Source organism: Saccopteryx bilineata, chromosome 12 (assembly GCF_036850765.1).
Source record: "Saccopteryx bilineata isolate mSacBil1 chromosome 12, mSacBil1_pri_phased_curated, whole genome shotgun sequence".
NCBI classification, from domain to species: domain Eukaryota; kingdom Metazoa; phylum Chordata; class Mammalia; order Chiroptera; family Emballonuridae; genus Saccopteryx; species Saccopteryx bilineata.
This window is the reverse complement of record NC_089501.1, coordinates 50,668,490-50,691,195: the sequence shown is the minus strand read 5'-3', so window position 1 is coordinate 50,691,195 and position 22,706 is coordinate 50,668,490. Positions and strand designations below refer to the sequence as shown.

General features: G+C 44.5%; 1 protein-coding gene and 1 long non-coding RNA gene across 4 annotated transcripts in view; one reads left to right on the top strand and one right to left on the bottom strand.

The window, feature by feature from the left end:
• Positions 1–21,773, bottom strand: part of TULP4 (TUB like protein 4) — a 184,734-nt gene extending 162,961 nt beyond the window's left edge. For 2 of the 3 annotated variants that reach the window (XM_066248421.1, XM_066248423.1), the window contains exon 1: positions 21,089–21,773. The gene's annotated coding sequence lies outside the window, so the exon portion shown is untranslated. Of the gene's footprint in view, positions 1–20,275; positions 20,395–21,088 lie in introns of those variants that run through there. The other variant, XM_066248422.1, reaches the window with a different exon arrangement.
• LOC136316378 (uncharacterized) lies at positions 20,388–21,863 on the top strand. Its single transcript, XR_010727692.1, has 2 exons — positions 20,388–20,496; positions 21,754–21,863. It is a non-coding gene; the product is annotated as an uncharacterized lncRNA (long non-coding RNA).
• The last annotated feature ends 843 nt before the right edge of the window (positions 21,864–22,706 follow it).

Below are 22,706 nucleotides of genomic sequence, written 5' to 3'. Positions count from 1 at the left end.
TCGAACACGGGTCCCCCGCACGCCAGGCCGACGCTCTACCGCTGAGCCAACCGGCCAGGGCCGAGAAATTTTAATAAACGCACAGAGGTGTTTGTAGTCTTGATTATAACTGTGAAAAATACTTATGAGAAAAGAATTCAAAAGAACACACATTGTACTTAAGAGTTCTAATAATGGTGGCAACTATAAGTGACTTTCTTCCAGTTTTTACAAATGGACTGTAGTATTTTCTGCTTTTTATGTTTAAATTTATAACAACATCAAAAATTGACATACCAAGTATAATACCAAAAGGGCCACAGCTCCTTCACTTACTGCCCCTTTTTCCATTCATACATCCGAAATTTGGGGCCAAACCCTAACCTAAAACCTGGTGGTGAGCTCTGAGTACCCATAGGATTTAACGTTAACCAAATGAACAGTTTTATCTTCATTTTCAAAGTTTAAAAACAAACTCAACTTGAGCCAAAATTTTCTCTCCACCTCACTTCCTTCTTAGCCACTGTTTTTAAGCTACCTCAACTCTTCTGTGTGAGAGGCTGGGTTCTAAATAAGTAAATAAAGTGGTCATCAAATAAAATTCCCTTTTAAAAGGCTGAGCGGGAAAGTGAACCAGAAGAGAATTCGACCAGGAGCGGAGCCAGGGGTCGGCCCTGCGAGGTAACAGCTGGGAGAGCTCAAGCAGTGAGCAGCTTCTCCCAAATTCAATTTCCATCTGTACAGGAACGACTACTTGCTCCACCCTTTTACCATTTTTATCAAAAGGTCGAAGGTGATATTTATAAAAATGCTACAAAGAATGCAACGTGCTTCATAAACCAAAAGATGGTGCCTTGCAAATGTCCACTGTTAGATTTTTCTGTGCTGTTTGTTATATGGCACTACATGAAATCAACTCCCTCGTATATGATCTGTTTTCTGTTTTTACATCGTTCCTTCTAACGTTTGGAAGGCACTGAGTTTCCCCAGTCTTCAGAGCTCCCTGGCTCTGCACTTTTTTTTTTTTTTTTGTGGCAGAGACAGAGAGTCAGAGAGAGGGATAGGGACAGACAGACAGGAAGGGAGAGAGATGAGAAACATCAATTCTTCGTTGTGGTTCCTTAGTTATTCATTCATTGATTTCTCATATGTGCCTTGACGGGGGCGGGGGGCCTACAGCAGACCGAGTGACCCCTTGCTCGAGCCAGCGACCTTGGGCTCAAGCTGGTGAGCCTTGCTCAAACCTGATGAGCCCACGCTCAAGCTAGTGACCTCAGGGTCTCGAACCTGGGTCCTCCACATCCCAGTCTGACACTCTGTCCACTGAGCTACCGCCTGGTCAGGCCCTGGCTCTGCATTTTTAATGAGAAGTATGGCTCAAGACAATCTCTTTAAGACAACATTTCCGGGCCACCCCTCTGCTATGTAGAAAGAGGCCCAAGCAGAAAAGGCAGGCCGCATGGGATAAAGGGTTTTCTACAACCTACAGGCAGCACTCCTCATTTCTTTCTTTTTTAAAAAATATTTTTATTTATTTATTCATTTTGGAGAGGAGAGAGGGGGCGGGGCAGGAAGCAGGGCCCTTTCTGCACTATTTTAGAACACCACCTGGCTTTCACGTCCTTTCTAGCAGTAGTAAACGTCTCCAACCCTGCTGAAGGGAGGGGATTTGGGAGGGTGAGGGGCATGCAAGAGAGCCTTCCAGGGGCCCCTTCCATTGCGGCAATGTCTACGCAGATGCTAATCTCAGTCCCTGCCGCTCCAGTAATAACTTGTACTTAGACACAATCCACACACTCTGAAAAAGGAAAATAGTTTGAGTTTTAATTTTAAATACATTAATAAGTCAAATGAGTAATAAACCACCTTTATGACAAATGTGCAATAATGTAGATGCTGAACATTTGAAAAGACAACAACCAACATGTTTGTCAGTTTCCAAATTCTCACAGGGCACTAATTCCGAGAATTATCAGACCACTCCTCTTCAGCTTGTAATCACGGAGGGACACTTTCAGATCTCCTTGGGTTACTGCTCCAGGCCCACAGTTCACACGGGGTTTTCAATCCCAATGTAATTTCCATTCATGCAGGGCTCTCAGATTCATGCAGGGGTCTATGGGTGTGACCACACACACTGCTTTCCATCACCCCAGAAATCAGTGGCATGTGAGATCTATTGATGAACTGGTGACCTGACAAGACAATAACAGCAAGGAAGGACAACCCACTAGTCCTCTTTGACCTCAGTGAATGTGACACAGAAAAATCCAAATTTACAAAGTTCAATTAGTGAATTTTAAAAAAACTATAAAAGAATTCCTTGTAATAACAGGAATCCCATGCATTTAAAAATTAATAAATTTAATTTAAAATATTATTTCCTAAAAACTTGAGTCTTCAGGAATATATCTCCCATATCAAGTTATTATGCTTAAACAAACTTTAGCCACGATTTCTATGAGTTCAGCTAATGCTAACATGAAATTGGCTATAATTTATTTTACTGAAAAAGAAGTATAATTTTTAAAAAGTAATTCCACAACTTGTTTAGCAGGTTCATTTTCTCAACCTGCTAAACAGTGGTGGTGATAGTGTTGTATTTTGCTTTAGTTTTTGGCTTGTTTTGCTGTGGTTTTGTTTTAATGCAAAGCTCAGTTGTTCCACAGCCTGGGTCCTTTCCTGATTGCTAACCATTAGGGGTGTCCCTTACACTTCTGTAAACTTGTAGCTTAATGTTCTAACTGCTCCCATCCTCCCTATACTTATCATTTTTTATGGCAACTCATCGGTTCTTCCCAGAATTCCAGAAGTTTCTGGAACAGAGAATATAGTCTCTCTCAAGACCGTAAGGTCGCAATATTAAAAGGGGCAGCCATGTCTGCCACATGGACCGAGGAGTTGAGGATACTTACTCTTCTGTGCTGAGGGCAGCTCAGAGATGGGGGGAGAGAGGAAGGAAAGAGCTCTCCAGATCCAAGAGCAGCAAACCAAAGCCAGAGACACAGGGTCACAGCACTTCCATTCCACTAGTCAACTCCCACATGAAAGGAAAGTGAACTGAAGCTTAAAACCCAAAGGGACATCATGTTGCTGGTTTTCTTACACATTCTGGTGCACAGTAAGGAAGCAGCCACCATTTTTTTAGGTACAGCTGGCCCTTCATATCCATGGGCTTTGCATCCATACGCTGAACCAAGCACATATTGAAAATATTGTTTTTTTAAGAATCCCAGAAAGTTCCAAAATGCAAAACTTGAATTTGCTACATAACCAAGTACTATACTCAACCCATGTGAATCAAGTTATGTAGGTATACCCTGCTTTAGCCTATATACAAATACAGGTTACATGCAAATACTACACCATCTTATATAAGGAACTTGAGCATCTGTGGATTTTGGTACCTGTGGGGGCCTGAAACCAACCCCCTAAGGGTACCCAGAACATAAAGAACACGCTGAAAACAGCACAGTGATGCTGGCACAGCAACAGAAATGTACTTGATGCCGCTGAACTTTACACTTTATGAATGATTAAAATGGTAAATTTTTTATGTATTTTACCATGATTTTAAAAACATGACGCATTAAAAGAATTACAGAGACTGAATCCCTCAGCAGCGGACACTATGCATTGATGTTATGCGTGACAGTCATATAAATAAGGTGTTCCCTTGCCATGGACAAGTACAGAACTGGGGTGACTTGGGTGGGCAAAAAGAGTTGTAGTTTTGGGGGGTGGGGACTGTTGAACCCATGCAGCTGTCTCCTGAAATCAGTAACAATGAAAACACTCCACACTGGCTATTTTCCCCCACCTCCCAGTTCCTGATCAGCACTGTCTTAACATTACTAATTCCTAAGTATTTCGACATAAACTCCTCCAAAGTCACTGCTGGTTTCCTATCAGCCACAAACAGATGGCAGCCCAGAAGAGTCCTGTTCCCATCATGCCAACTTGGCAGGAGGCTCACCTGCCACCACCTGAAACACGATCCCTCCCACTTGTACGCAGAAGGCTCCCAAACACAACTACAATCCTGCCCGGATGCCCACTGATCAGCATCCTTAAAAGCATGGGGGGAAAAGTCTCATTACAACTCCACTAATTAATGAACATAGAGAGGGACCGCATCACATCCTGATAGCATTATAGGAAGACTGTTTCCACTGCAGCTCCACTCCATGGTTCAGGCAGGTTCCCCGCCTGATGGCACTGGGATGGAGTCCAGTTTTCTAGTATATCCATATGGATGCGAATCAGAGAACATCTTATCATAGCAAACCTGGGAAAAAACCTTTGGAAATGCCAAAAGTTCAATTTCAGATATATTACTATATCCTTAAAATTGTATTTACAATGAAACCATCCATCCTATTTTTATGACCCCAACATAGATTTCTTACTGTAATTTTTTAACCTAAATGATCAAACATTATGACAGATTATTCACAAATTCATCTAAGTTAGAAAGCATGAACAATGTACACGCACATACACACTCATGCATACACACTCGTGCACGTGTAAAGAACAAATCTACGCTGTTTACTTCTTCAGATTCCAAGCAGAAATGTTCTTCTGTGCTTTCTGGATGTGCCAAGACCTTAAAATTAAACATTGTGCTCCTGGCCAGCTCAGCAAATCAAACTTGACTCTGGAATGCTAAGCCAAGGTTTTCTTTAGCAGGGCAGCTTAACTTACCTATAACTCACTGTACTCCTGTCTTTTTGCAGTATTGAAACCTTCAATGTCTCTGCTTTTGCAATGAAGACCAAAATCCTTAAACATAGGAACACAAGGCCAGCATGAAGAGGGAGCTACCTCACCAAGGCCGCAGCACCTCCTCGGGGAAGCCATCGCTGACCCTGTGACTAGATCAGATCCACCCAGTACTTCTTCGTGGCAAATGCCTCGGCCTTGGTTTCTTCATAAAATAACAACATGTGCGCTTGACATAATGTGTAGGGTTGCTATGAAGATCAAGTAAAATGGCACATGTGGGAAAAGGCTTGCTAAACTAAGTGTTATGCATATGAAAACAATGATATTGCTTGCAAAGGAAAAAGCTACATGCCACTGTGAAAAACTCTGGTGGGAAGAAAGGCTGACTCCTATTTTAGGTACAACTCCTGTAAGAATTCTACTTCTACTGGCGTACCTGTGACTTGGTTGGAGGCTCTCCCACATGATCTAGCAGTTCTCTCCAATAGCTGGGACCTACTGTAACACTCTACAGAAACTGCCTTCCTGGCCCACAGAAAGCCAAAGCCAGTGTCCTCTTCCCTGCTCCTTCAGTGACTGCCCTCTCCTCCTCACGCGGGCACAGCAATCATACATATGCTCACTGCTTTCTACATGGAAGTGTGTGTGGGGGGGGGAGTTCAAGTCAAAAAAGGTTAAGAAAGTTTCAAAGTGTTTTCAGTGATGAGAGGGAGACCGACTGAATGCACAACTAGGAGCAACTGATTCCCCATGATCAAGCCCCTCCCAGCTCACAAGAGTGAGTGACTTGCGAAGCCTGAAGATAGGTAGGCAGTGAGAGGCATCTAAAGCCTCCCTACATAACGCCATTTTCTTAAGGGATTTTAGGAGTTTTTGCTTTGTTTTTTTTGTTGTTGTTGTTTTGTGACAGAGACAGAGAGAAGGACAGAAAGGGACAGATGGACAGGAAGGGAGAGAGATGAGAAGCATCAATTCTTCATTGTGGCACCTTAGTTGTTCACTGAATGCTTTCTCATATGTGCCTTGACCGGGGGGCTACAGCATAGCGAGTGACACCCTCGCTCAAGCTGGTGAGCCTTGCTCAAACCAGATGAGTCTACGCTCAAGCTGGCGACCTAGGGGTTTCAGACCTGGGTCCTCAGTGTCCAAGTCCTATGCTCTATCCACTGCACCGCCACCTGGTCAGGCCCTAACGCCATTTTCATCGGCAGTGTAGGCAAGGCACTAACATGGCTTCTGTTCTACTCAACTTCCTGCCTGGCCACCCCACCTCTTACTTCCCTTCATCTGCCTCCACCTAAGATAAGGGTAGAGGTGAGCGAGCAAGCCACTGAGATTTTCAAACCTATCTAAAGAATAGGACATGCACTTACTATCTATGTCAACCACTCTTCTCATTAGATACAACACACTTCATCTAGGCAATCAAGTTAGAAGACTGGTCCTGGCGGGTCAAAGTACTGATACTCTGGGTTTATTCTGATGTAAGCTCCCTCACAGTGAGGGAGCCTTTCTCCCAAAGACTTAAAAATCAACAACAGCCTGCCCTGGCCAGATAGCTCATTTGGCTATGCAGGGGTCAGCAAACTCATTAGTCAACAGAGCCAAATATCAACAGTACAACGATTGAAATTTCTTTTGAGAGCCAAATTTTTTAAACTTAAACTATATAGGTAGGTACATTCCTTTCGAGGTAGCGCCCACACGTGGTATTTTATGGAAGATCCACACTCAAGGGGCCAAAGAGCCGCATGTGGCTCGCGAGCCACAGTTTGCTGACCAGGGCCCGAGCATTGTCCTGATCACAAAGGTTGCAGGCTCGATCCCTGGTCAGGGCACATTCCAGAAGAGATTGATGTTTCTGTTTTTCTCCTTTCCTCTTTCTAAATTCAATAAATAATTTTTTTAGAAAATCAACAACAGCTTGACCTGCAGTGGTGCAGTAGATAAAGTGTCGACCTGTAACACTGAGGTCACTGGTTCAAAACCCTGGGCTTGCCCGGTCAGGGCACATACAGGAAGCAACTATAACAAGTTGATGCTTTCTGTTCCTCCCCACTCCCTTTCTCTCTCTCTCTCTCTTCCTCTAAAATCAATTTAAAAACATATCCTGATGTTCCGCTCTGGTCCAAGCAGAAAGAAGAATGAGGTAACAGTACAAGAGCAAAGACATCTCAGGGAATCACAATGGATGCAAAATGGAAGCAGCACTGTCAGTCTGGACAGGTTCCGTGTGGTCCCACACAGGCAGAACAGTGCCACTGCCAAGGCAGACACGTCTTAGGGGCAGATGTGTCTAATAAGACCAGTGAACAAAAACATTTTCCATGTGAATTATATATTGTAAACTGCCACGCCCCACATAAATGCAGTGTTTTGAGCAAAGCTCAGTGCATGTTGCCATTGGTGGTCTGGCCTCTGTAAATCCACATCTAATGCAGTGGTACCCTGAAAAAAGGACATTAGTGGGAAACTGGTGAAATCTTAATGAAGTCTAGAGTTTAGTTAATAGCAATGCACCAATGTGAGTTTCTTAGTTCTGACTCATGTCCCATAACTGGGTAGATGCTGATGTTGGAGGAACCTGGATGAAGGGTATACACGGACTCCCTGCACTATCTCTGCACTTTCTCTGTAAATCCAAAACTATTCCAAACTAGTAAGCTCATTTTAAAAAGTTTAAAACAACTGTCTGCTTAAAAGAGGAGAGGAGGAGGAAGGAAGGAAGGGGAAGGCAAGGGAGGGGAGAGGGGATGGGAGAAAGGGAATGGAAGGGAAACAATTAAAATATCCAAGGAAGATTTTCTAAGCAAACCATCAAAGTAGAAGCTAAAAAACTGATAAGAGTTGACTACAATGAAAATTTAAATTTTTATACATCAAAATACGTCATAAGTTAAGAGTTGAAAGGCAACTAACAAAGCAAGAACTATTTATAACATACACACAAGGGGTTCATATCCATAACACAGCAAACATTTTATTAAAGGAGGGGGCTACATGCCCAGGTGCTCTATCTGCCACAACTGCGTTCACAAGTTTCAGATCTGTGACGTGTGCAAACGCCAGCAGAGTCCCCTTCACCACGCCCATTTCCCCTCGCATCCGCCAGCCCCTAGCCGGGGAGCTCCACTGGAGGGCGTGGGCTTCCACGCGGCTTTCCCAGAGGCAGCTCGCTCTGTTTGTCTGACCACTCCTAACCAGTCTCTCAGAACCCAAACTCTCCTCCCATGAGTCCAGAATGTCAAGCTGAGCTACTTGGTGCCCACAATAGTGAAAGTACCTAAGTCAAACACAAACTAAAGTGTGATTTCTAAGAAAAGAGGAAAGTGTGCAAAGACTCAGATTTCTGCACCAGCCAATCAGATAGCTAGGAAAAAGGAAGCAGACAGCATTCACCTTGGGTAGGCCACCTGCAGCCCCATGTACCTGGACTCCTAGAGAGACTCATCTATTCAAAGAAAAAGCATCTTTTTAAATAAAATACAGTTATATCTAACTCAGTAGTTTATATTCAACTAATCTACTTATCTTAGTAATGTTTTAATTACTGTTATTTCTGTGTTTTTAAATTTAGAAGAGGACTAGAGAATTTGAAGAGATAATACCCCATATACAGATATTTTATATGAAGTAAGAATTAGAATTTTGTTAAGAATTAATATTAGGGCCCTGGCCAGTTTGCTCAGTGGTAGAGCGTCGGCCTGGCATGCAGAAGTCCTGGGTTCGATTCCAGGCCAGGGCACACAGGAGAAGCGCCCATCTGCTTCTCCACCCCTCCCCCTCTCCTTCCTCTCTGTCTCTCTCTTCCCCTCCCACAGCGAGGCTCCATTGGAGCAAAGATGGCCCGGGTGCTGGGGATGGCTCCTTGGCCTCTGCCCCAGGCGCTAGAGTGGCTCTGGTCACAGCAGAGCGACCCCCCGGAGGGGCAGAGCATCGCCCCCTGGTGGGTGTGCCAGGTGGATCCCAGTCGGGCGCATGTGGGAGTCTGTCTGACTGTCTCTCCCCGTTTCCAGCTTCAGAAAAATACAAAAAAAAAAAAGAATATTAGTCATATTATATTAAAAATTAAGCCAAAAGTTGTAAATCTCATGTGACAGTAGAGTATCACACATAAAACAATATAGACACCAAGAAACAAGTATTTTTCACATAGAACAGTGTGACCTTGATTAAAACCATGGAACTAAAAATTCAGTAGCAAAAACTTTGCATCCCAGTTGATTAACTGTCTTCTTTCAGAAAATTATGCAGACTTCTGTTGCCTTACTTACCTGGAGTTTACTATACTTTTGACAGTTCACTTTTTAAAATAACATTATGTGGTAACAGATAGTACTTAATAGATACCAGATAGACACAAAAATGAAGAGAAAGGAATTAAACCAAATCTTAACTCCTAGAAGCTCATTCATGACCTAATTTGTGAATGAGTCCAGACTCCCCCCATAAGCCGCCTTCTTCACATACTCTCCTTGGGTCCACCTCACCTTTCAACAGTACCAAAAGAGGTTCAACTCAAACCAATTTTGCTAGTCATTAAACAATCTAGTACAAGGTTTGGTAATAACTGACTGAAATGAAAAGGTTGAAGTGATTGGCTTAAATTGACCTCCAGAGAGCCTGACCAGGCTGTGGGTGTAGAGCATCAGACTGGGACACAGAGGACTCAGGTTCAAAGCCCTAAGGTCACCAGTTTGAGTGCAGGCTCATCCGGCTTGAGCGTGGGCTCATCCGGCTTGAGCGTGGCGTCATTGGCTAGAGCCTGGGATCATAGACATGACCCCATGGTTGCTGGCTTGAACCCATGGCAAGGGGTCACTCGCTCTTCTGTAGCCCCCCAGTCAAGGCACATATGAGAAAACAATCAATGAACTAAGGTGCCACAACTATGAGTTGATGCTTCTCAACTCTCTCCTTCCTGTCTGTCTGTCCCTTTCTCTCTCTCTCGCTAGAAAAAAAAATTGACTGATTTTTGGTACCTATCACATGACAGTGTTTACCCTATTACCCACAAAAAGTTATGGCTGTCTCGTATACAACATAGAAACAGATCAATTCCCCAAAGCCAAGCACATACACGTTTTTCCATGTCATGTGAAAGAGAATGAACTTTACCATCTGAACACAGACAAAGGACAGCCAAGGAGATTCCTCTTTTATGACCATTAGTCAGCCAGGAGACCACAGTTATTTGCAAAAGACAGAAAGCTAAGAAAGAGAAGACAGTGTGATATTCCATGGCTCTCAGAATTAAACACAATACTCACACCATTTCTGAACCATCAGTCAACCTTCAGTCAGTCTTCTCTACTTATTTACAATTTGCAATAAATTCATAGAAGATTGATCTCAAAACACCCTATAAGACTGTTGCTTCTTTATCTACCTCTGCAAAGAGAAGTATTCTCAGCCTAGGAGGGACCTACAACGGTACCTAATGTTTCTCTATCACATTTCTTGCACATGAATACACATAACATACAAATCCAATTCACTACATTGCACCACAAAAAATTTCAAAACAACACGAACTTTAATTGATTAAAAACATATAAATACATTTATACCACATAGAGTAATATAATTGTGCAGCTTGTCAATGGTCCAGAAAAGGTTTGGTAGTGATTAGTTAAAATTAAAGGCTGACATAATTACATAAAATTGAATTGTGGTAATTATTTGTGGACTTCACATACCAGCACTTTGATCTCCACCAATAACAGAACCTGTCAGAACCATAAGAATGGTGAGAAGGAAGGAGATACAAAATCAAGCACAAATTGGATGCCATAAATCCAACACGGTTGGGACTGATGCTCTAGTAAGCCGTAATGAATGGGTTCTGGGCAGCACCCAACCCTACACTCCGTTTATTCCGAGCCCCTCGGAAGCAAAGCTGGGTGTGGAGACTCAATACTCCGTGTGCCGCCTGCATTCCCACTTGTCACAGCAGTACTGCGGGAATGAGAAACTGTGAGTGTTCTATCTTCTGCTAAGAATTCTTGTGTTTTATTCCAAGCATTTTAAATATTACAGAATTTATTTTATTATTCAGGTATAAGGAAATTCAGAAAAATTAACTTATATAGGAAACACAGATTTCATGAAAAAAGATAAGAACAAAAATGAAGGAGATTTAAACTATTGGTAAACACTGAAAAATGTGATCTGAGTTTTAACTACATTCATCCACCTGCTGTTCCAATGACCCATTGTGTCTCAACTTCTTTTGCTCAGATAAATTAAATCCAGGTATGACTTTTTGAAGGCATTCTTTTGTAATCTGACAAATGTTAATATATAGATAAACTTTCTGATTATTTAACAATTCTAAGCACAACTCTGCCCATCTAAAGTGTCAGCTTTGGGCCCTGGCCGGTTGGCTCAGTGGTAAGAGCGTCGGCCTGGCATGCAGGAGTCCTGGGTTCGAGTCCCAGCCAGGGCACACAGAAGAAGCGCCCATCTGCTTCTCCACCTCTCCCCCTCTCCTTCCTCTCTCTCTCTCTTCCCCTCCGGCAGCCGAGGCTCCATTGGAGCAAAAAGTTGGCCCGGGCGCTGAGGATGGCTCCATGGCCTCTGCCTCAGGCGCTAGAATGGCTCTGGTTGCAACAGAGCAATGCCCCAGATGGGCAAAGCATTGCCCCCTGGTGGGCATGCCGGGTGGATCCCAGTCGGGTGCATGCGGGAGTCCATCTGACTGCCTCCGTTTCCAACTTCAGAAAAATACCAAAAATAAATAAATAAATAAATAAATAAATAAAATAAAGCGTCAGCTTCGGCTGACCAGGGTTTACATACACAGCATAAGCTAAAGTCTTATGATGCACGTTTTGACATTCTAACCACTGGAGCCAGTGGTGGGACTCAAATAATTTAAAAACTGGTTCACTGCCCTAATGACTGTTTTAAGTTTAAAAGGATATACTGAAAGGTAGTTTATTATTTCATGCATTTAATAGTTAAATAAGAATAAAAGAGGTACACAAAACTAGATTATAAGACTTTTAAAACATTAATGAAAAAATATTAAGTAATACATGACAAAAAATAAAACTGTTATTTAAGATATTTCCATATTACTTCTTGATTGGCGTCCTAACTTGCAATTTTTTTCATCTACAGACAGAATGAATATTGCTACGGGTGCTTAGAATATGCTGTTGCACAGATGACGTTAAAAGAGTAAGGAATACAAATTTGTGATTTCCACTTAGGTGGCTGCCCAGGCACCCACCTTACAGAGAACCCTGATTATAAGTGCCATTTTAACCACTGGTTCGCTGAACTCAACAAAAAATTAGGGATTGTTTCTACTTACTGAACCAGTGCAAACCGGCTGAATCCCACCACTGACTAGAGCTGAATTTGTCCATCTGGTTTTGTGGCTAACAGGGTTGTCTGAAGCTTAAGAAACTGATTATGTTCAAAGACAATCCTTATGGTCTCAACAAATGATAACATCACTACTGATCAACTTTTTTATGGATATTAAAATTGTCCACCAAACCTTTTTAGCTCAGCCTGTAGCTCATCAAGGACTTCTGAAACTAAACTATTTATAAGGCTCAATTAACAATACATGTGTTTCCCTGGGGTGGTAACATATATTCTTAATAGCCAAAGATGAAGGAAAGGCATGTAGTGGGACAGTAGTATGAAACTAAAAGGTTTTCTACACAAAACTCTTGATTCTCCTTGACAGAGACTGAAGATCACACACACACAAATCAGAAATAAATGTCTCATGGCTAAACTAATCTTCCTTTTGTCTTTTGTAAGAAACAGGTAAAAGAAACATTCAGTAAGATGAGAAAATTCTGAACCCAGTAAAGTCTGTCTATGACATTGAAGTGGAACTTGAAAACACTGAGCAAGTTTCTGTAAGTAGATATAGAATCCAGTAACTAATTGGATCAACAGCTGAGACTTGAAAGTAAAGATCGAAACTTCTGTCATAAAAATTATTCATTAAGGCCCTGGCTGGTTGGCTCAGCAGTGGAGCGTCAGCCTGGCGTGCGGGGGACCCGGGTTGGATTCCCGCCAGGGCACATAGGAGAGGCGCCCATTTGCTTCTCCACCCCCTCCCTCCTTCCTCTCTGTCTCTCTCTTCCCCTCCCGCAGCCGAGGCTCCATTGGAGCAAGGATGGCCTGGGCGCTGGGGATGGCTCCTTGGCCTCTGCCCCAGGCGCTGGAGTGGCTCTGGTCGCAGCAGAGCGACGCCCCGGAGGGGCAGAGCATCGCCCCCTGGTGGGCAGAGCTTCGCCCCTGGTGGGCGTGCCGGGTGGATCCCGGTCGGGCGCATGCAGGAGTCTGACTGTCTCTCCCCGTTTCCAGCTTAAGAAAAAAAAAAATTATTCATTAAAAGGGCTACCTTCTTAGCCCTAACCAGACACGAACAGATCTGATACAACACACTCTTTAACCCAATGCTTCTTTACTGCCCATTCCACTCTGGGAAAAAGCATCTAAGTATAAAGACGACTAAAAGAAAGACTAGCAGAAGTAATTTTTACAACATACTACTTTATATATATTATGTATTTCTTAATCTTTTCACATCCATTAAGGTCAAAATGAAATCTTTAAATTTTAAAAAGTGAGAAATGAGTCTCTCTTTTTTTTTCTTTTTTTTCTTTTTTTACAGATAGAGAGTCAGAGAGAGGGATAGATAGGGACAGACAGACAGGTACAGAGAGAGATGAGAAGCATCAATCATCAGTTTTTCGTTGCGACACCTTAGTTGTTCATTGACTGCTTTCTCATATGTGCCTTGACCGTGGGCCTTCAGCAAACCAAGTAACCCCTTGCTCGAGCCAGAGAGCTTGGGTCCAAGCTGATGAGCTTTTTGCTTGAACCAGATGAGCCTGCACTCAAACTAGTGACCTTGGGATCTCGAACCTGGGTCCTTGGCATCCCAGTCCGATGCTCTATCCACTGCGCCACCATCTGGTCAGGAGAAATTAGTCTCTTAAATTAGATTGTATATCTTTTTCAAAGCTCTTTCACATCCATTTCAACTTTAATAGTGCTTTTTTTTTTAAATGTAAGATTCTTGAAAGCAGGTACTTTCATCTCTTTTTATTTTTATTTATTCATTTTAGAGAGGAGAATGAGGGAGAGAGAGAAAGGGGGGAGGAGCAGGAAGCATCAACTCCCATATGTGCCCTGACCAGACAAGTGCAGGGTTTTGAACCGGCAACTTCAGCATTCCAGGTCTATGCTTTATCCACTGCGCCACCATAGGTCAGGCCTAATTGTGTTTTTGATGAAAAACAAGTGATGCCTGAATGGTGGTACAGTGGATAAGAGTGTCGACTTGGGATGCTGAGGCTCCAGGTTTGAACCCCACAGGCCCACCAGCTTAAGCGCGGGGTCACCAGCTTAAGCATGGGATCAAAGACATGACCCCATGGTCACTGACTCAAGCCCAAAGGTTGCTACCTTGAGCAAGTGGTCACTGGCTCGGCTGGGGCCTCCCAGTCAAGGCATATATGAGAAACAATCAATGAGCAACTAAGGTGCCACAACTATGAGTTAATGCTTCTCATCTCTCTCCCTTCCTGTCTGTCTGTACCTCTCTCAAAAAAATATATAAAATAAATTTAAAAATATATAACACAGTGAGAAAGATGTTCCAATAAGTCTATATTATCTGCACAGCACTTCTGTACACCTACGGAATAATTTTCTATACTCCACAACCTACTACAGTACTAGTGGAGGCTTTCCATAAACCACTTTTCAATTCTGATCTTAAAATACCTTCTCTCCAGGGTAGGTATCCTTGACACCACACAAGTACAAAGACTTCTATTCCTACATACTGACATGAGAGAAATATATCTGATTCTGAAACATATTTAAAGGGGAAAATATCATAATTTTAAAAATCCATGAATACTCCAAAATTTTTATTTTGACCCATCATTTTCTATGAAAACAAGAAACCAAATAAGATTTGCCCTCTGATATAGGTGCTAACAATGCAAAATGAGATGTTAAAGGAAAAAAGTCAAAATTTACCATAGTTTACAGTAATTTATAGAGATGAGGTAATTAACTCAACATTTCTGAGCAAAGATTTTATTTAATTTTAACTGAATACACAGTGGACATCTATCTCTTTGTCTCCCCTTTCATTAGTTAGAAGCACCCTCAACTCTATTCATGGCTCCTCCTCTATTCCTTATGGTTTTTGTGGGACTGTCAATTGAGAACTATTCTACACACACACACATACACATGGCCAAATGGTGGGCAAGCTATCCTAACCAGGAAAGCTGCATCTTACAACACAAGCATGAGACCATGGCAACTGAAACAGACTTTCCAATAGATGGTTTCTGAAAGCTATAATAGATCCTTGCAGCCCTGGTTCTTGGCTACTAAAGCCTAGTTGTTCATCATTTGCTTTGTCTACATTATATAAAAGTGCCAAGAGTCTGACCTGTGGTGGCCCAGTGGATAAAGCGTCAATCTGGAGCGCTGAGGTCGCCATTTTGAAACCCTGGGCTTGCTTGGTCAAGGGACATGTGGAAGTTGATGCTTCCTGCTCCTCCCCTCCTTCTCTATCTCTCTCTCCCTTTTCTAAAATGAATAATAATATAAAAAAGTGCTATGCTTACAGTTCTGTAACCTCCCTTTTTCACTCTAACATATCACAGGCATCTTTCCAGACTGGTTAATATAGATCTATATCATTATTTTCAATGGCTGCATGCAATGAAAGTACCATAATCTATTTACTCAGTTCCTTAGTTAAGGTTATTTACTATATAACTGTATATACTAAGTAGTATATACTTTACTACACATCTCTTTGCTAACTTTTCCTATTATTTCTTTAGGATAACTCCTCAATGTGGAGTTGATGAGTTAAAAATTATGCAAATCTTACATTTTAATACATAAAAGCAGTTACGGCTAGTGCTCGACTTACAACCACGATTGGTTCCGACAGACCAGTCGTAACACAATTTGGTCGTAAGCTGAGTAGGCTATATGTACAGTACTGTGAAATAATGTTATAAAAATCTTTAAGTCAGGCCCTGGCCGGTTGGCTCAGTGGTAGAGCGTCGGCCTGGCGTGCAGGAGTCCCGGGTTCAATTCCCGGCCAGGGCACACAGGAGAAGCGCCCATCTGCTTCTCCACCCCTCCCCCTCTCCTTCCTCTCTTCCCCTCTCGCAGCGAGGCTCCATTGGAGCAAGGATGGCCCGGGCACTGGGGATGGCTCCTTGGCCTCTGCCCCAGGTGCTAGAGTGGCTCTGGTTGCAACAGAGCGACACCCCGGAGGGGCAGAGCATCGCCCCCTGGTGGGCAGAGCGTCGCCCCCTGGTGGGCGTGCCAGGTGGATCCCGGTCGGGCGCATGCAGGAGTCTGTCTGACTGTCTCATCCCATTTCCAGCTTCAGAAGAAAAAAAAAATCTTTAAGTCATATTTTATCATAATTTTCTTTCATTATTGTTATATATAATTTTCTTTGTTCATTTTATGCCATTTGTATCATCTCTACACCATTTTGTTTCTTATTTTTACATTTGTCAGGTTTAAGTAAAACACTGCATTACCAGTACAACTGGTTTAATATTTGCAAAGACAATTTCCTCTTAGTAGACATCTTGGGAGAGGTTTGATGAAAAATATCCAAGACACAAAACACAAATTGCTGCACCAAGTCTGGGAAAACAGTTGAAATGGTGCACATGGAGATGGTAGTTCTGCCGGAAGCTGGTCCGCACTGTTGTGCGCCCAGCTGGGCAACGCTTGCGCTGCCAGACATAGAGCAGTCGTGGCTAGCGATTGTGGTAGTAAAGTCGAATGGTCGTTAAGTTGTATTGGTCATTAGTTGCATAGGTCGTAAGTCGATCAATATTTGTACTTAGAATGATCCATCAATGTCCACTTCTACTGAGTATACCTGGTATACTGGGAATTACCGTTATCCTTACCCCCATTCCAATCGGGGAAGTGCCCAAATGGTAAGGCAACCAAGACGGTTACCAGAGTAATCATAATAATGTAATATTTTACACTAAGCTTAATCAGTTTGTTCACAACCTGTAAAAGGTCTAAATTCAGTCTAAATTATATTACCACTATACTATTTGAAAAATGGTGTCTTCTTTGGCTTGGACTGCCATAACAAATATGGCATGGACTAGAGTGGCTTCAACAACAGAAATTCATTTCTTACAATTCTGGAGGCTGAGAAATCCAAGATTAAGATGCCAATGTGTAGGTTTCATTCTGAGGCTGCTCCTCTTAGCTTGAAGGCAGCTGCCATCTGGCTATGTGTTCACACAACCTCTCTATGTGCATGATTGGGACACAGGGGGGAGGGCGCAAGCTCTCTAGTGTGTCTCTTCTTATAAGGCCACTAATGCCACCATAGAGGCTCCACACCTTACCCTAATTACCTCCCAAAGGCCCCATCTCCAAAATACTATATAACTCCTGAGGATAAAGCTTCAGAGTACTGGACTTGGGGAAGACACATTCAATGTATAACACATTTCTTTAAATTTCATTTATTTAATTACTAATGAAACATTTTAATGTATTTGTTGGTTATTTATTTATTTTTTTACAAATTGCTCTGTTCTAATTCTAAATGTGGAACAGGAAGGGTACGGGATGAGCCTGAAACATCTTGTCATACCAGAAATCAAGGAAGCTACCATAGATTCCTAGAGGCATGCCTTAAAGACTTAGAGCCAAGCTGAATAAGCCAATCCGCCCAAAGATCGGGCAGTTTGAGCACTAGAAGAACAATAACTGAAATGGACTGAAACACATGACATACGCTAATAGAGTTCATAAAGAGACACACAAAGAAAAAAACCCTCGCCCATCGCTGTAGAAGGATGCTAGGGAACTAACTAAAGATATTGGGAAGTGGTAAATACCAGGATAATCATACATTATTCCTGCCCTTCCTATATCATCTATATTACACCTCAGCGTAAACCCTACATACTTTCATACAGCAAATATGCCACCATTAATTATAACATCAACTGGGAAACAAAAGCATCATCTGCATGAGCCACAAATTTCAGAAAGATGTACAACAAGAACATAATGTACGGATTAGTTTTATTCCCCATGGGTCCTATATTTTAAAAAGGAACTGTGCAGGCCCTGGCCACGTGGTTCAGTTAGTTAGAGCGTCATCTGGACATGCCGAGGTTGCGGGTTCAATCCGCAGTCAGGGCACATAAAAGGATCAACTAATGCGGGCATGAATAAGTGAAACAACAAAATCAATATTTCTCTCTTCCCCCCTTCTTTTCTCTCTAAAATGTCAATATTAATTTCTTTTTTAATTTAAAAAATAAAAAAGAAATGTGCATCTGTTTTCCTGTTTTAATTAAACAAAGATAGCTGGAATTTCCAGTGAGAACTCCTTATCGTGATGAGGTTACCATGGTTGTTGACATTTAATGTTAAAATTTTTATAAACAAAATGCAGTATGTATGTAATACAATAGTTTATTATTCAGCCTTAAAAAGGAAATTCTGACGCATGTAATATGACAAAACCTTGAAAACAGCACACTAAATGAAATAAGCCAGTCACAAAAGGACAAACACTGTATGATTTCACTTCTGTAGGTTCCTAATACAGACAAACTCCTGGAGAAGCAGAATGGTGGTTGCCAGGTCCCCCGCAGGAAGGAATGGGTAGTTACTGTTTAACGGGTACGAAGTTTCCGTTCAGGAAGATGAAAAAGTTCTGGAGAGGGATGGATAGTGGTGACCGTGGAACAGCAATGTGACTGTACTTAGTGCCACTGAACTGTACGCTCCAAAACAGTTAAAATGATAAATTCTAGGTTACGTATAGCATATCACAAAAAATTTTAGAATGCTTAGTACATTAAAATTTGGTAACTAAATTAACATTATCCCAGCCAAATGAAAAGAATCTGACATCTTAACTGCACAGTCCCTGCAGTCTCAGCAGTCTCACTAAGGGCAAATATATATAATAATTCAGTAAAGCTTTAGTGATACTGACACTACTTCACAGAATCCTAAAAGGGAACCAATGCAACAACTAAAGCAAGGCATCTGGTGAATCATGTGCATAGCTGGGCCACTCAACCCATTTTTAATCTTTCTCCCTCCACAGAAAGGAACAGGAAAGACAAGAATTGATCTTGTAAATGCAGTGAAACAGATGAAGAACCATGTCCTAGCTTAACCACGCACAAGGCAGGCACTCAATAAATATTCCTGACTTCCAATACCCAGTGAATCTGGAGTAAACCAAAAAGAAAACCTGATCCCCTCTGTACAGAATCGAGAAAGGGGGCTGAGATCAGCCAGAAGGAAGGCTGCCATTCTCCACCGGTCTTCTCTACTTGGGAGCCCAGCATCAATGTCGGATGGTTCAATGGAAAACGGGTTTCATGTACCAAATGTCCTTTTATGGGGTAAAAAAAAAAATTTCTACTTAAGAGTTTTGGTGGGGAAAAAAGTGTGAATAATCAAACTGCCACTCTTACACCTTCATACAAAAATTAGGAAGTCCAATATGATACATCGTTTCTAAATGAAAAAATCATTGTTTTAAAATACATAGTAGTGAATACATTATATTACTGTTTCTCAGGCACAGCTTGCACACCTAGCTTTCCGTTCTGCACCCATGTCTGAAAGCTCCATTGTGTTAAAAATGTGTTCCCTATATTATTCCTCTAACTCAGAATTACATACTTCTAACTCTAAAGGTCAACAATGCCTCCCCCATCACATGAAAACACTGCTTTCACAACCCTTACAAAGATAAAGCACTTAAAATTCTTATAGGAAATTCACATCCTCTAACAACTCTGTCAAACAAAGTCAGTCCTAGTATCTAAATTGAGGGACCAAACACTAGATGTGGCTACTCACGATTTATTCACATACTCATTTCCATGGCAGCAAACTAGGAAGAAATGGAGCAGTCCGAGGAGGCTGATGTGGCTATCACTGCACAATGTTGACACCAGCTTGCAAACTGCCCCGCCAGCCGCCAGGAGACTCGGTGGCGGCTCTCCGGATTGCAGTGTGGCTCTGTGCAAGGTGCCCTGTCGCTTCACATCCATCACAACCTCCACCCCGGCAAGCTGGTGCCGTGGGGCCTGCTGGGCAGCGGCTCTCCAGGGCCACAGCCCATTCCCAGTGGCCCTGCCTGCACGAAATAAACTCCAACGACTAAGAAACGGGAACCTGACACACACAGGCAGAGGCGGGAAGAAAGAGCCCCCCCTCCCCCAGGAATATTCACATTCTTCAAAACCTCAGAAGTAACTGGCTTTCCCGGTGCTTTTCTTAAAGCATGTCTACTGGGTACTGTATCCTTAAGTAAACGCGCTGAACTACTGCGAAATAGCAAGAGGGGTCCCCACGTAGAGAAATCCAGGAAACTGCTCCCTGCAAGGGGAGTTGTGTCCAAGGAGGGAAGTGTCTGAAGACTTCCCGATCACCATGGCAATTTAGCAGGTAAGCCACCACATCAACCCCCAATGGGATCGGGTCACCCTCATTTCCTTCCACCGAGCTAGATGGCCCTCACCTTTCCAACCTTGAAGTGGTGTCACAGGAAAAAGTGGACACGTCTCCCTGCTAATTGCCCAAGCGGGTCAAACTTCGGAGCAGGCAGCAGGCACTTGGTTTCGGAGCGCAGGGGAAAGAGGAAGGGTTGGGGTTCGGAGCGGAATCCCCGTGATTTGCCAGAGGAAACAGCACCGACCAGACAGCAGAAGCGTCAGCCTTTCCACGCAGCTGCCACGACAGGTGACCGCGCCGCTGTGCAGACAGCCCGCTGGCCCGGGGCTCCCACGGCGGAGGGCGGGCAGGAAGGGGCCGATGGGGGACAGACCCGAGGGCGAGGAGGTGGGCAGGGGCTGGGGGGCGAGCCGCTCAGTCCAGACGCCGGGGAGGAAGCAGAGGGGCGCGGCCCCGTCGCCCCGGGGAAACCGTTTTAAGGGGTTTTCTGGCTCCACAAGTAAGAAAAAAAATGGCTCCACGCCAAACGCCTCCTGATTTACACACGCGCGCACGCACAGCGAGCTCCTCTCTCGCCCCATTTTCTGATACGCGGAAACAAAAGGCGAAAGCGGCTCAGCGGCGGCCAGCGCCGCGCGGAGCCGGGTCCCCGCCACGCTCTGCCCCCGCGCCGCCAGGGGCTCCGGGACGGCCGCCCGCCGCCTGCCGCCTGCCGCCCGCCCCGCCCGGCCCGGCCCGCCGCCGCGTCCCCCGCCGCGCCCGCACAGGGGCCTGGCCAGGCTCGGGGCCCCGCGCGCGCCTCGAGGGGACCGGCGGCGCTCGGGCCCGCCTCCTCCGCGCCCCGGAGGGCGGTGGTGCCAGCGGCCCCCGCCCGCCTCACCTCCGGGCGGCCGAGTGGCGGCCCGCGCTCCTCCGCGCCGCTCCGCCTGCAGCAGCCCCGCCGCCGCCGCCGCCGCCGCCGCCACCGCCGCCTCCCCCCGCGTCTCGGCCGAGTCTCCGCCTCCCTCGGCCGCCGCCGCCGCCGTTGGGCCCGGCTCCGCGCCACGTGACCGCGCCACGTGACCCAGGCGGCTGGCAGCCACCTCGGCCGCCAGCCTCGTGCCCTCGTGCCCGCCGCCTCTCGGCCGGGGTCGGGGCCTCGCCGCCTCCCCTCGCGCTCGGCCCCCGCCCGAGCTGCCGCTTGGCCGCCCCCCGCTCCCACGAACGGCACCCCCAGTCGGCAGAGCCGCCCGCCCCAGTCCGCGCGCGCGCGCGCGGCCGCAGCCGTCGTTCCCCGCGGCCACTCCGCGCCTGGACAGCGGGGGAAACAGCTGGACTCGTCCCGCCCGGCCCGGCCCGGCCCGGCCCGGCGGCAGCAAGCTGACCACGGCCGTGTCCTGATTGGCGTGCGGGCCCCACTGCATCGCGGCCGGAAGCGGATATCCCGCTGTCCTCGCTCGGGAGCCACGGGAGCCTCCGCTGTACTCGGACCCGGAACCGGCGCAGCGCCCGGGAAGGCAGTCGTTCAAGTGTCTTTAAGGGTGATGCTCTCCGACTCTCTTTTAGGTGTCTTACCCAGGAAACACCGGATGGCATCATTTTAAGGCACACAGGGGAAAGGAAAGAATGGCTTCCCCCGACCTCCTATTAAATCGATGACCTGCCAGGAATGGAAACGTTCTGCATCCGTGTTTTATTTTCCAACATATACAAAGAAACAGCATTGCCAGTTGTGCGGCCACCCACATATGTGTAGTTCTTTTTAAAAATATGCGGGAGTCACCATACTTTCTTCCTTGACTTGTGGCATAAAATGCCCGATAGAGTTAAGTATAGCAGCCAGTTTTTGTAAAGGATCAGAACTTTTTTCCCCATTCTGCCTAATTGCCAAATTTCCCAAATCAGCTTCAGATATAAGAATTCCTGCTTCTATGAATTTTTGGATGTCAGAAAGGAAAGTTAGACTACAAGTCCTTAAATTCTGAAATTCCATGGCTAAGATTTCACAATCTTAGAGTATTGGCAAGTTCTACCTACATTTTTAATTTTTTAAAAAACGTGGTTTTTGTTTTGTTTTTGCGAGAGAGAAAAAAAGCGTGATGAGAAACAGCAACTCATAGTTATGTCACTTTAGTTGTTCATTGATTGCTTCTCATATGTGTCTTGACGGGGAGGCTCCAGCAGAGCCAGTGACCTCTTGCTCAAGCCAGCGACCTTGAGCTTCAAGCCAGCCACCATGGGATCCTGTCGATGAGGACTCCACACTCAAGCTGGTGACCTTGGGTTTAGAACTTCAGCGTCCGGGGTCAATGCTCTATTCACTGTGCCACTTCTGGCCAGGCTAAAAAAATGTGATTTTTTTTTTTTTTTTTAACAGAGACAGAGAGTCAGAGAGAGGGATAGACAGACAGGAACAGAGAGATGAGAAGCATCAATCATTAGTTTTTCGTTGCTCGTTGCAATACCTTAGTTGTTCATTGATTGCTTTCTCATATGTGCCTTTACCGCGGGTCTTCAGC